This window comes from Lynx rufus, unplaced genomic scaffold (genome assembly GCF_022079265.1).
Source record: "Lynx rufus isolate CCGP_SWC_20201006 ecotype Redwood Valley unplaced genomic scaffold, mLynRuf1.p SCAF_6, whole genome shotgun sequence".
Taxonomy (NCBI): domain Eukaryota; kingdom Metazoa; phylum Chordata; class Mammalia; order Carnivora; family Felidae; genus Lynx; species Lynx rufus.
In genome coordinates, this window is record NW_025814878.1 from 23716346 (window position 1) to 23728820 (window position 12475).

At 39.3% G+C, this 12475-nt stretch overlaps 1 protein-coding gene across 1 annotated transcript in view; it reads left to right on the forward strand.

Annotated features, from left to right (window-relative positions):
- Positions 1-8551: 8551 nt before the first annotated feature.
- Positions 8552-12475, forward strand: part of AHI1 (Abelson helper integration site 1) — a 203861-nt gene continuing 199937 nt past the window's right edge. Inside the window, exon 1 of the mRNA XM_047102438.1 lies at positions 8552-8633. The gene's annotated coding sequence lies outside the window, so the exon portion shown is untranslated. The remainder of the gene's footprint in view (positions 8634-12475) is intronic.

Below are 12475 nucleotides of genomic sequence, written 5' to 3' on the forward strand. Positions count from 1 at the left end.
AATATAGAAGGTGATACAAATGAGTTCATTCATCTCCTTTAGCAGTACATTAAGGCAATACTGAAAACTGATGAATTTAGCAATAATGTTAAGAGATACGGAGGTAAACACCAGAAGAAACAAAACCAGAAACTGTTTAAAGGGCTTTAAAAAAGATTTTTTTTTATGTTTTTATTTATTTTTGAGAGACAGAGCATGAGCAGGGGGGCAGAGAGAGAGGGAGACACAAAATCTGGAGCAGGCTCCAGGCTGTCAGTGCAGGGCCCAATGTGGGGCTGGAGCTCACAAACTGTGAGATCGTGACCTGAGCTGAAGTCTGACAGTCAACCAACTAAATCACCCAGGCGCCCCTGCTTAAGGGGATTTAGTAGTCCTCCTTTATCCAAGGAGAATACGTTCCAAGGCCCTCCTCCCGCTACCCCCCCCCCCCGCAAAAGGGATGCCTGAAGCTGCAGCTAGTACCAAACCCAATATATACTGTTTTTTCCTACACATACACACCTATGAAAAAGTTTAGGTTATAACCTAGGCACTCTAAGAGATTAACAGCAATAGTGAACAATAATATAGAACAATTATACTGTAATAAAAGTTATGTGACTGTGATCTCTCCAAATATCTATTGTACTGTACTCACCCTTTTTGTGATAATGTGAGATGATAAAATGCTTATGTGCAGAGATGACAGGAGGCAAATGACATTGTGACATATTGTGACATAGAGCGAGGGTACTATTGACCTTCTGCTGATTCTCCTAAGGAGGATCATCTGCTTCCAAACCCTGGGTGTGCAGTGGGTAAATGAAACCCTGGATAGCGAAACTGCGGAGAAACGGGAATTGTGAATTGCTGTACTCTTCGGACCAGCACTTGGAGAAGGAAATGGTGAACTACTTCCTTGTCATTTTCCCCTTCTTTCTGTATTATTAATGTCTTCTGTTAATAATAATTTATTCTAAACATTTCAAAAGACATAAAATTATAAATGATCTCAGGTATGGAGAGAAAAAATGGGCTCATGAAGCTAAATTATACACCCAAATTACATATTTTTTAATTTGACATGCTGATTATACAAAGATAACCTTAAATGTGAAAACAAGTAAAGTCCCTTCTCACTCATGGGAAATATCTAACCTGAGTCCCTAGAGAAGGAGGCCTGGTAATTACTCATCATAAAGCTTGGGAAGCCTCTATTTTCACACTTTGTAAGAAACGTGAAGCTAGTTCTCAATCTAATAAACAGATATCATTTGAATGATAAGATGAAAATTTAAGCATTAATAGGCACAAGAGGCTTACAACACAGGAACAGGAATGAGTGTCTGACATGTACCTTTTGTCCAACCACAGGAACTCACATCATAGACAAAAGATGAGCTGTGTAGAGAGTGGTCTTGAGAGAGTGGATTCTTGGAAGTGTTGCTGGACAGACTTCTGATGGTACAGGCACCATTCTGTATACTATATTTATTAATCAGGAAACTACATTTTTCAGTCCAGGTGTCAAATATATCTTACTATTATAAATTCAAATTAGTAGATTAAACATCAGTAAATTAAATGGTTTGGATTACAAATGGATGCATAATAAGATGTAATAAGGCCATGTCTTTAAACTGGGATCTTTCAGGCCCTGGTAATGACAAATGTTGATTTGCTGCCATCTAGTGTTCATTGCTTGAGAGACCCAAATTGAGCATTTGATGAATTTTTGTTGTTTTCCTTTATCTCTGCTGCAGTTCCTGTTATTCATGAGGCCTTATGAGACCTAAATCAAAACACTTTTCCTAACAAAACAATATTCATATATATGAAATAAATCTATAAATAGCTTTATACATTGTGGGAAGTTCCATGAATTCTGACCTAACCCACATCTACGGGCTCACCAAGTTTTATTAGCAAGTCTCTTCACAGAAAGTTTATAAAGAAAGCTCAATTATTTCAGTAATTCATCTAATCTAATTGCTGAATTTGAATGGCAATCACTATTACAAGGCAATCACTATTAACCCATACATACCCTGTAATATGTATTAAGAGTTGAGAGAGAAGGAATCCTTTTTTACCCAATATGTCAAAGAGATACTCGGCAGAAAAAAAAAATTCTGAAAATCAGCTACAAATGCCAACTAAATTGCCTCACTGAACTCTCTGAAAAGCAAAGGAAGTTTCTCAGGGGCCCAAAGAGAAAAAAAAGTGAAACAAAATGGTAAGCAGGAACTACTCACAGGTAATCCTACACTAGAGGTATTTGCTGATTCCCTAAATGTAGTCCCACAGTGGATTGGCCTACCAAAACATAGAATATGAGCTCTTGTTCAGTGTGGGCATTAAGACCTTTGACTAAAACTGTGACCCTCAAGAGACTACACCAACAAAGGAAGACCAGGAGGCTGGTCTGGGCTAAAGTTTGAGTAGAAGAAAACTTTCCCTTCCAAATTATAAATATAACCTCTCTTATGTGGGATTTGGGTTCAAATCAATATTAATCTGATTGGTTGTATATGGGGTATAATAAAATGAGAAAAGTCAAGAGTACTCCAAGGTGTTTGATGTTTAGCGTCAGTAACTGGAAAAAAAAAATGGAGTTACCATTACACAAAATGGAGAAAGCCTCAAGGGAGGCATTGATATTCAAGTGGTGATTAGGAGTTTAGTAAGCGTGACATGTGTATTAGACATCTAAGTGGAGATATTCAGTATGCAGTTGGATGTATGAGTCTGAAGTTCAGGAGAGAGGAATGGGCTAGGGAGACATGTGTGGAAGTAGACTGTATGACCAGGGGACTATAGAGACTGGAAGAGATCACCAAGTGAGTACATGTGGATAGAGAAAAGGTTCAAGAGGTTAGTTCTGGGATATTCCAATACCAAGAGGTTAAGGAAATAAACAAAAACTAGCAAAAGAGACCTAGAATAGAGGAAAAGTAGGAAAATGTGCAATCACCAGTTAGCAAATAAAGCGAGAGAAGTTAATGAATTCAAAATAATACCAAACATATATAAAATACTGAGGAATAAATTTAGTGATAATGTGAGACTCTTATATGAAAGCTCTTTTAATTCAAAAAAACCATTATATTTGGCATTCTTATCATAATTGATAAGGCAACACTGGAATAAAACTGATAGAGTATGAAGCCATTAAAATGAATGTATAGATGCATGTTACTGACATTTAAAAAAAGTCTTCTAGGATGGTGATACATGGTAAAGACTAAACAAGGCATCAGGACAAAGTTGATAGTATGAAGTTTTTTGTTTTTTTTTAAACTTGGTATATTTAGTATATACATGAAGGAAAGGAGTAAGGTATAAAAGACTATTACCAGTGATTATCATATGACAGGGTTTCAGTTTCTGCATTATAAATGTCTGGATGATTGTTTGAATTGTTACTATGAGTACACACAAACATTATTAACAAGCTTAAAAATTTTAATGAAGTTTACATGGCGTATACAATAGTATGGAAATGAAAGTATAACATAATGTTAATTCAAAAAACAGAAATAAGCGTATTGTATACAGTATGACCAAAATTAAAATATGCATGGAAAGCAGACTGAAAACAAAATTGCCTTAAAAAGCTAATTGGGATTCTCTTTAAGAAGTAGTACTGAATATTTTTTCCTTTTTCTCTGTGGTTCTATGTCTTTCAAATTCTCTATGAGTTTTCCTACTTTTGTTTTGACGGCGTATTACAAAAATTTCCAAACACACAAAGAAAAAGTATAATGAAATACCAGGTACCTACCAGCCAGCTTCAATGACCATCAAAATTTAGGTATATATGTGTTATCTTTCCCTTACCTGTTTTTTTTTTTTCTGGAATATTTTAAAGCAAATTTTAGACATCTTGTCATTCTATTCTATTGACTTAAGAACAGCTTATTCTTACATAACTACACTGTCATTATTTCCTTTATAAAGACATAAAAATTCCTTAATATCATCTCAAACTCAGCCCATACTGAAAAATCTCTGATTGCCTGAAACATCTTTATCTAGACAGTTTGTTCTGAATAAGAATCCAAACAGGTCCCATCTTTGCATTCTGTTGTACTTCCAGCACAATAACACCCGCAGTGTTGCAGGCTGAATTTTTGCCCCCAAAACGCATCCGTTGAAACCCTAAACCCTAGCACTTCAGAATGTCACTATATTTAGACATAGGATTTTTAAAGAAGTAATTACACTGAAATTAGGTCATTAGGGTGGGCCCTAATCCAATATAACTGATGTCCTTCTAAGAAGAGAAGATTAGGACTCAGGTACAGAGGGAAGACTATGGGAAGACAAAAGGACGAGGTAGGAGAGAGGCCTCTGAAAGAAACTAAGCCTGCCAACATCTTGATCTGGGACTTCTAATCTCCAGAATTGTGAGGAAATAAATTTCTGTTGCTTAGGCCAACCAGTCTATGGTACTTTGTATGGTAGACCTAGCAATGCAGTACAAGCAGTAACGCCAACATCTCTTTTGATTGGCTAATGGATATTTTGTAGAGGGGAGAAACATTTTGTCTATCAACCATACTTAGGTCTTATTCAATAAATTTGCTATTTTATATTTATTTAAATGTTTTGAATACCCTAAATCCATTTCATGAATAGTTGGCCAATTTTATTATGAGCGCTACTACTCTTGATTGCTTGCCTCTCCTAGTACCAGTAGGAACTCAGTCTGGTGCTCTGAGCTAATGAGGGAAAGCAACATATCTGCTTTCTCCAGTTTGAACGGGCTCATTTTTATATTTACTATATATTCAATTGCCTACTGGATATATCCCACTGAAACTATCTTTTCCTTTATACCTGCTCTTCCTGCCTTTCCAATGTTAATTAATTAGCCATTTTCCATCCAGTTACCTAAGCCAGAAATCTCAGTACCTTTACAACATTTTTTATTTTAAAATACTTTCAAACTTACAGAAAATATTGGAGGAATAGTACAAAGAACTTCTATCTTTGCCCAAATCTTCCAATTGTTGACATATTACATTTGCTTTATCCTTCTCTGTCTCTACACATACTCATATTTTACTTATATATACTTTTTTCTGAACCATTTGAGTAAGTTACAGATATGAAGCTTCATTACTTTTAAATAATTCAGTGTGCATTTTCTAAAAACAAAGTATCTCCTGTATTACCAGACTGTAGTCATCAAAATCAGGAAATTAACATTGTTAAAATACTACCTAGTCCACAGATCCCATTCAAATTTTGTCAATTGTCCCAATAATATCCTTACAGAAAAAGGATACAATACAGAATCGTATGTTCCACTTAGTTGTCATGCCTCTTCAGTCTCCTACAACCTGAAAAAGTTCTTTAGTTCTTTTGTCTTTCATGACCTTGACAAACTTTTGGATAGTAAAGACCTATGATTTTGTAAAATGTTCCTCAATTTGTGGTTGTCTGATCTTTCCTCACGATTAGATTCAGGTTGTACGTTTTTGGCAGGAATATCACAAAAGTGTGTTCTGAGTGTCTTTACCAGGTGGCTTACAATGCTGATCTGTCCTATTACTGGGGATGGTAACGTTGGTCACCGGTGCCAGATTTCTGTACTGTCAAGTTCCTATTTTTCCCTTTGTAATTAGTATTTGGTCAGAAGATACTTTAAGACTATAATGTTCCTCTTAAAATTCTCACCCTCTGGTATTAGCATACATTGATGATTCTTGGCTGAATCAGTTTTTACTATAATAGTTGCCAAATGATGATATATCTACCTACATCATTCCTTCTACATTTATTAGTTGGCGATCTAAGATAAGAAAGGACGTTTCTTTATGCCCATTTAAAAATATTCATGTACTTATTTCAGTATAGACTCAAGTTTTCCTATTTTATTCAGCAGATCATAACCTATTAATATTATTAAAGTGGTGCTCAGATTGCCCCAGATGTTGCTGATGGGGGGCTCCTTCAAGCTGGTTTCTGAGTCCCTTTCATATGTTCCATTATTCTGTAAAAACTCTTTAATTTCTGGTGTAAAAAAATTTTCCAGGCTCGTGTTATACTTCCCCTGCTCCTGTTCTGAATAAGCCATTTCCCCAAGAGGCTCTAGTTCCTTTAAATAGAGAATGGTGTTTAAAAACCAAGAAATAGGCACTATGTGCTCATTGCTTCTAAGGTATCATTGTTCCTTACATCTCTCTAGCAGAGGGAGCTAGGGGAAAAAATAGCTAAGTGGATTCAAAGTATGGACAACATTTGAGGTGAGATGTGGGGGAGTAGGAGTTTACAAGAAGAGATTTTTCAGGGAGAGAAGACAATATGCGCAAGAATGGGGACATGAGGGTATGGATTGTTTTGCATGGTACACATGAATTCAATATACATTGAAAGAAGGCAATGAGAGAGGAAACTAGTCAGGCAAACGGAGTGTCTTATAGTTTAAGTAAAGCGACTACATTTTCTCCTACAGATAGTCCTTGAAGAATTTTCAGGACAGTGGCATTATCACATTTATAATTTTAGTGAGGTCATTCTGGTAGCAGTATGGAGGATGGCGTTCTGGAATCAAAACTGGAGTCAGGGGACTGGTAAAGACGCCCTCCCACAATAATCTCAGTGAGAAGTGATGAAGGCTGGCACAAAGCAGTGGGAGTCAGGATGGATAGGCTATACACTGGGAGTGTTAAAAAAGCAGAGCGGACATAATTTGGTGTAAGAGGCATTTAGGATGCTCTGCAGGTATTTGGAAAACTGGGAGGACAGTGGTGGTTGAAACCAAGATAGAAATCCAGAAAGGGTAATAGATTTTATTTGTTTACTTATTTATTTATTGGTGTTTATTTATTTTGAGAGAGACAGAGACGAATGCGAGTGGGTGGGGGCAGAGAGAGAGGGAGACAGAATCTGAAGCAGGCTGCAGGCTCCAAGCTGTCAGCACAGAGCCTGATGCGGGTCTTGAACTCACGAGCTGCGAGATCATGACCTGAGCCATAGTCGGAAGCTCAACCAACTGAGCCACCTAGGCGACCCGAGAGTAATAGGTTTTCATTAGAAAGTTGAACAGTTCATTTTGAGATGCCTCAGATGGGAATTTTTTTCACTGCCTTCTCACAGCGTTTGGGAGAAAACAAGTGAGATGTGCTTTGTAAAGTGTGGTGGTTCTAATATAAATGGAAAAGCTGGCCTCCAAAGAAATATGCAGAACACTCTCACTTTACAAACTAAGCAACAGGTTATGGCATAGAGCATGACTACAAACTGCAAAAAATTCAAGAGCTGGGGAGGGGCCTGACTAGTATTTTTCCATCCCTGGTGACTCGGAGCTAAAAATGGCGCCTCTGGCAGAAATTAGAAAGCGGGAGGGGGCACTTGGCGTGGAAAAAGATGAGGGTTTTCTTTTTGTTCTGCTTTAAACACATGGCGACATAACACCGCGCCAGACGAATCATGGAAATTTGTTTCCTTAATATCTGGTCTGTCGCACAATTCTATTCTCCACGCTTAAAAGGATGTTTCATTTTGTGGGCGCGATCGCTAGGGCGGTGACGTGCCTGTTGCTTTCCTTCATTCATGCTTCTCGCCTCGGAGGGCTCCACGACTGCCTCCCTGTCTATCCCTGCCCCCTCTCGTTTTGCTCCAGCGATGGCTACGGTTTTGAGGGACAAAACGCTTTTTCAGGCGTGACGACCAAATGGGTTCAGACCCTTCCCTGGGCCCCTCAGCGCCGGGCATTTCTTTCTCTTTGGAGGGCCGCGGCCTCGCGCTTTCCGCACGGGCACGAGGAGTCCGGCGCGCGATCACCGGAGCGCGTGCCCGGCCGTAGTCTGAAGGCCCGCGGGCCGGCGCGCGCGCACCGCCTCCACAGGCGCCGCATTGCAGCAGCTCGGGGCCCCGGCGTAGGCGGCGCGGGGGCGGGGCCGCGGACCGGAGTCTAAGTTGGGCAGCGGTCCAGTCCCGGAGCTCGGGCCGCATCGGTTGTCGTGGGAACGGCGGCGTAGGCAGGCGCTGACGTCAGCAGGCGGCGAGCCGCCCGCACTGCGGCACCAAGTCGGCTCTCTGAGCAGGAGTGGCTGGCTGGTTGCTGGGTGGCTGCGGGGGCGTCCCGTGACTGCCCCGCCCCGCCCCGCCCCGCCCCGCCCGGCGCGGTAGGCTGCTTCGCACCGTCCCAGTGTCCGCCCGGGGGGAACGGGCCGTCGGCCGCTCTGAGTTCAGTTCTCTGTGAGTACGCTGCAGGCCTGCTGGTGGCGGGAGCCCGGGCCGGGCCCTGGGCCTGCCTCGGCCTTCTCCGGGGGCCGCGACTTGGGGGACTGCTTGAGTCCGAGAGCGCGGGGGCGGCACTGCGCCACCGCAGGCTGACCCGCCAAGTGCCGCGGAGCCTTGGGATGTAGTTTCTGATGAATACCTCTAAGTACTTTCCCGTTCCCTTCCCTGGGCTCCCATCCCTGGGCTCCCATCCCGGGCCCGCCCAGTGTGGTGTCCTGAGCCAGCGTGGAGGGAATGCAATCTTTGGCTTTCCTACTCCGGATTCTGGCTTAAAAGCATTTAAGTCAGATGCGCACTAAGGATGTTTATTTCCTTTTAGGGTGTCTGTTTCCTTTTAGGGTGTCAGCTTGGTGCTGAATCTCGAACCGGTGAAATGCCTTAATTACATCTGAGAAAAGGTGATCAGTGTGTTACGTTTATAAGAAAAGGGTCGTTTTGATATGTATGTGAAAAGTACACCCTTTAGAATCGCTACCAATGGTTGTGCTGCATTTCAGCATTACTGTGAGAACATCTACTCACTGGGGTATATGGCTTTCACGTTTTGAGAAAAGGATGCTAACAATTTTCTCACCTGTTGCTTTAACTATTGCTGTTACTGATTGTGCTTTCAGGAGGAAGATTGCTCGTTGTGAGAACTCTGGGAAGTTTTTAAAAAATATCTGAAAAATCCAAATACCAAACGTTTTTTAAAACCGTGCTTGGTTTATTTGTTTATCTTGTTTATTTATGGAGGCTATCTTCATTTATTAGTTGAATTATGCATACAGGGTTTTTTTTTGGATTCTTTTTTTTTTTCCTGTGCTATAAAATTCAGTTAAAGGGTAAATTATTCAAGCCTCTGCTTCTTCTCCCCATGGTCTTTGCACATGTATTGGCCAATAATCAGATGTTTAGAGAAAAGGAAATATGAGATGAAATGTACTGCATCTCATATATAAATAGCAAAATTTAGTATTTCTTAGCAGCTCCTATAAAGGGAATTGTGAGGGAGAAGCTTTAAAATAATGGTATATATGAGGGCCAGAGATACCATTTTAAATTTGTCCCTTAATTTTTGCCAGTGATGTTACTAATCAAATATTAGTCATTCATTCAAACACATTAATGTTTGGAGGTGATTATTTCTGTTATGTATATGCTATATTAAGTAATATTAGTGTCTATGCAACTATACATTGTACTACTGATAGTAAATAATGTGAACTTGTAATTCACTTGATGTATTTTATTTATGGCACAATTATTTTTAGTACTATAATAATAGACATAATTTTATTGAGCACCTACAATGTGTCAGCCATGTGCTGATCACTTTGCTTTTCACTATTTCCTTTTCTCCTTACAATAAAGTAGGTGCCATTTTAATTTCCTGGGTCATAGAACGTTTTACCAAGGTGGAAATAAAGGGCTGAGGTAGAGAGGGAGGTGTAAAGCTCAAAGCACTGTGGGATCACAGAGAAGTATTTAACTGCCCCTTTAGGTTAGAGAGCTCCCAGAAAAGATACCATTTACATTTAGTGTTAAAGGATAGTTAGGAGTTTCCTAGACAAAAGAAGAAAGTCATTTCTTAGGAGAGAGAGGTGTACGTGTAATGGTACAAAGGCAAGAAGGAGTTTGGCATGATTAAAGGCTTGTAAGTAGCTGCACATGGCTAGAGTTCAAAATGTGCATGGAAATGTGGCTGGAGAAAGAGAGGTTTAAAAAAAAAAAAGGGCAGGGAGTCATCTTATAAGTAGCCTAGAACCCCGGTGGTAAGGACTTAACTAGTTTTTCCAGTGGGTGATTGGAATCTAGTGAAGAGATTTAAAAAAAAATTTTGTAATGTTTATTTTTTTTTAGAGAGAGACAGCACGAGTGGGGAAGGGGCAGAGAGAGAGGGAGACACAGAATCTGAAGCAGGCTCCAGGCTCTGAACTGTCAGCACAGATGCGGGGCCGAACTCACGAACCACGAGACCATGACCTGAGCTGAAGTCGGAGGCTCAACTGAGTGAGCCACCTAGGTGCCTCAGAACCTAGTGAAGATATTTAAACAGAAATGATGCCATCATGTTTGTATTTTAGAAAATTCCTCTGCTTGCAACGTGGAGGATGACTATTTATTTTTAAAAGGATAGGGTGATGGAAACATGGAAACAATCTTAAGAAAAAGAAGTAAAAACTTTCCACAGTCTTTTTGTCTCTCAAAGCTACTGCCTCATGTCACTGCCTTTGGGGGTGGGGGAAGACAGTTGGAAGCAGAATTGTAGAAATAATTATCCACACGTTTCTATAGGTCTCACCTTCCATTCATTCTTTCGCCTATGGCTGCCGGATTTCTGCCCATTCACAAACATTTTTGCAAACACGTGACTTCCAGACTGCAGATCCAGTGGACACGCTTCACAACTTGCTCAAATCTTCAGTCTGGCTCTCCTTGCTGCATTACTATATTCTGTTGCCTACCAAACAATCTGATTATACATACACAAACACAGATTTATATATACAGTGCTAATAGCTGTCATTTTCAAAGGGCTTGCCATGTTCTAGGCATTGTGCTAAGTATTTTACATGCATATTCTTATTTCATTTTTACAAAAACCTTGTGAGTAATTTACAGTTATGATTCCCTTTCGAACGATTAGGAAGTTGAGGTCCAGAGATTAATTTACTGGCAGGTGGAACTGGGATTTGAATCCAGGGATCTGACAGTGGAGCCATCGTTTGTAGCTGGTTAGTGCCCCAGCTCAACATGCCCCACCAAGCTCACCTGAGTGTTGTCCCGGTAGGAAATATCTGTTACAATCGTAACAGATGTTTATCAGTGCTTTTTTTTAAGGCATTGTTCTAAATCATCTAACCCTTACAACAACCTTTTGAATGTGCACCTTTAGATTGATTTTACAGATGAGGAAACAAACACCTAAGGTCCCAATTAATTGTTTGTAAGACTAATCCCAAGACTTGGGTTTTAAAGTTCTCCGTTATGCTTGTACTGTATTCCAGTTAATAATACTACTAGCGTAATTATTCTACTTGCAGAAGCACGAGAATCATCCTTTACTCTTTGTCCTGCCTCTTCAGTCATTTTTATCTTTCTGAAATGTCTAAAATATCATATTTTTTAAGGGAAAACAGGTTAAGCTGAATATAAGTAAGCCTTTTCTTAATGACTCAAAGTCATATATATAGTTCAGATGTTTTCCTACGTATTGAATGACCAGGGAATATATAAATATTAGGTTCTTATTTGCTTTATGTTTCAGTTACTGATGCACTTGCCTTTGCGTCTTCTCTTTTTTCTAACTTAGGGTAGATTGGAAAGTGGATGACCAAACTTATTAGATCTGTATCTACTAGAAAGAGTACATTCGGGCTCCCATCAGTAAAGTGTAAGAGTCTTTACTGTGTGGATTTAGTGACATCTATTTTGTCTGTGTACCAGATAGTTGTTATATTTAAACTGCATAATTAGGTGTATGTGTGTAGTCATTCTTTCCTTTTTAGCGTTTCTTCTCAGAGTTTTCTGTCCAGAATACCCTTAATATTAGAGGAACATGAATGTGGATCCCCAGGGATCTGGAGCCTCAACCAATAATTGCTGAGCCAATTCAAATTATATTTTTCTCTCTTTTTTTTTTCTTTAACAGTCTTCCACTTTATTCTTTAAAATGTGTGAATATTATGCTCTAAGGTGGAAATTAATATGTTTTGGACACATACCTCCATCTTTAAGTAAAATTGGAAATGCAGGAATATGTATACTGAGTTTATCCCTGGTTTTGATATGTAATAATACCCACCCAGGTTTTTATTTGAGGAGAATGATATGAATGCTTGTGCTTAACCTTCTCTATTGTTGCAGCATTTTCAGTGGCAGGTACAAAAATGTTTAAATTCATTTTCTGTTAATATGGTACCCACAGTCATACTTTACCAATATAATAGTGTGTGCTCTTGGGAAAGTCAATTCTGGGGTGGAGTTTGGCTTCTTAAAAGTACATTGAAAAGCTTATTTTTTACTTACAACACTTTTATTAAAAGTGCATTAATATACAAAGTATATATTTACTGCTTTCAAGATTCTTTTTAAATTTTTTGTTTCAAACATATAAATATTTTACCCAAATACGATCCAGTTTTCTTTACCTTTTTTCAGACCCTAAACTGATTTGAATGTATTTAAGTCATTTGCATAAGATTAAAGTAAGAGAAGAGAACTTAGCTTTATTGGTATAAATCTTATGAGGTAGTAG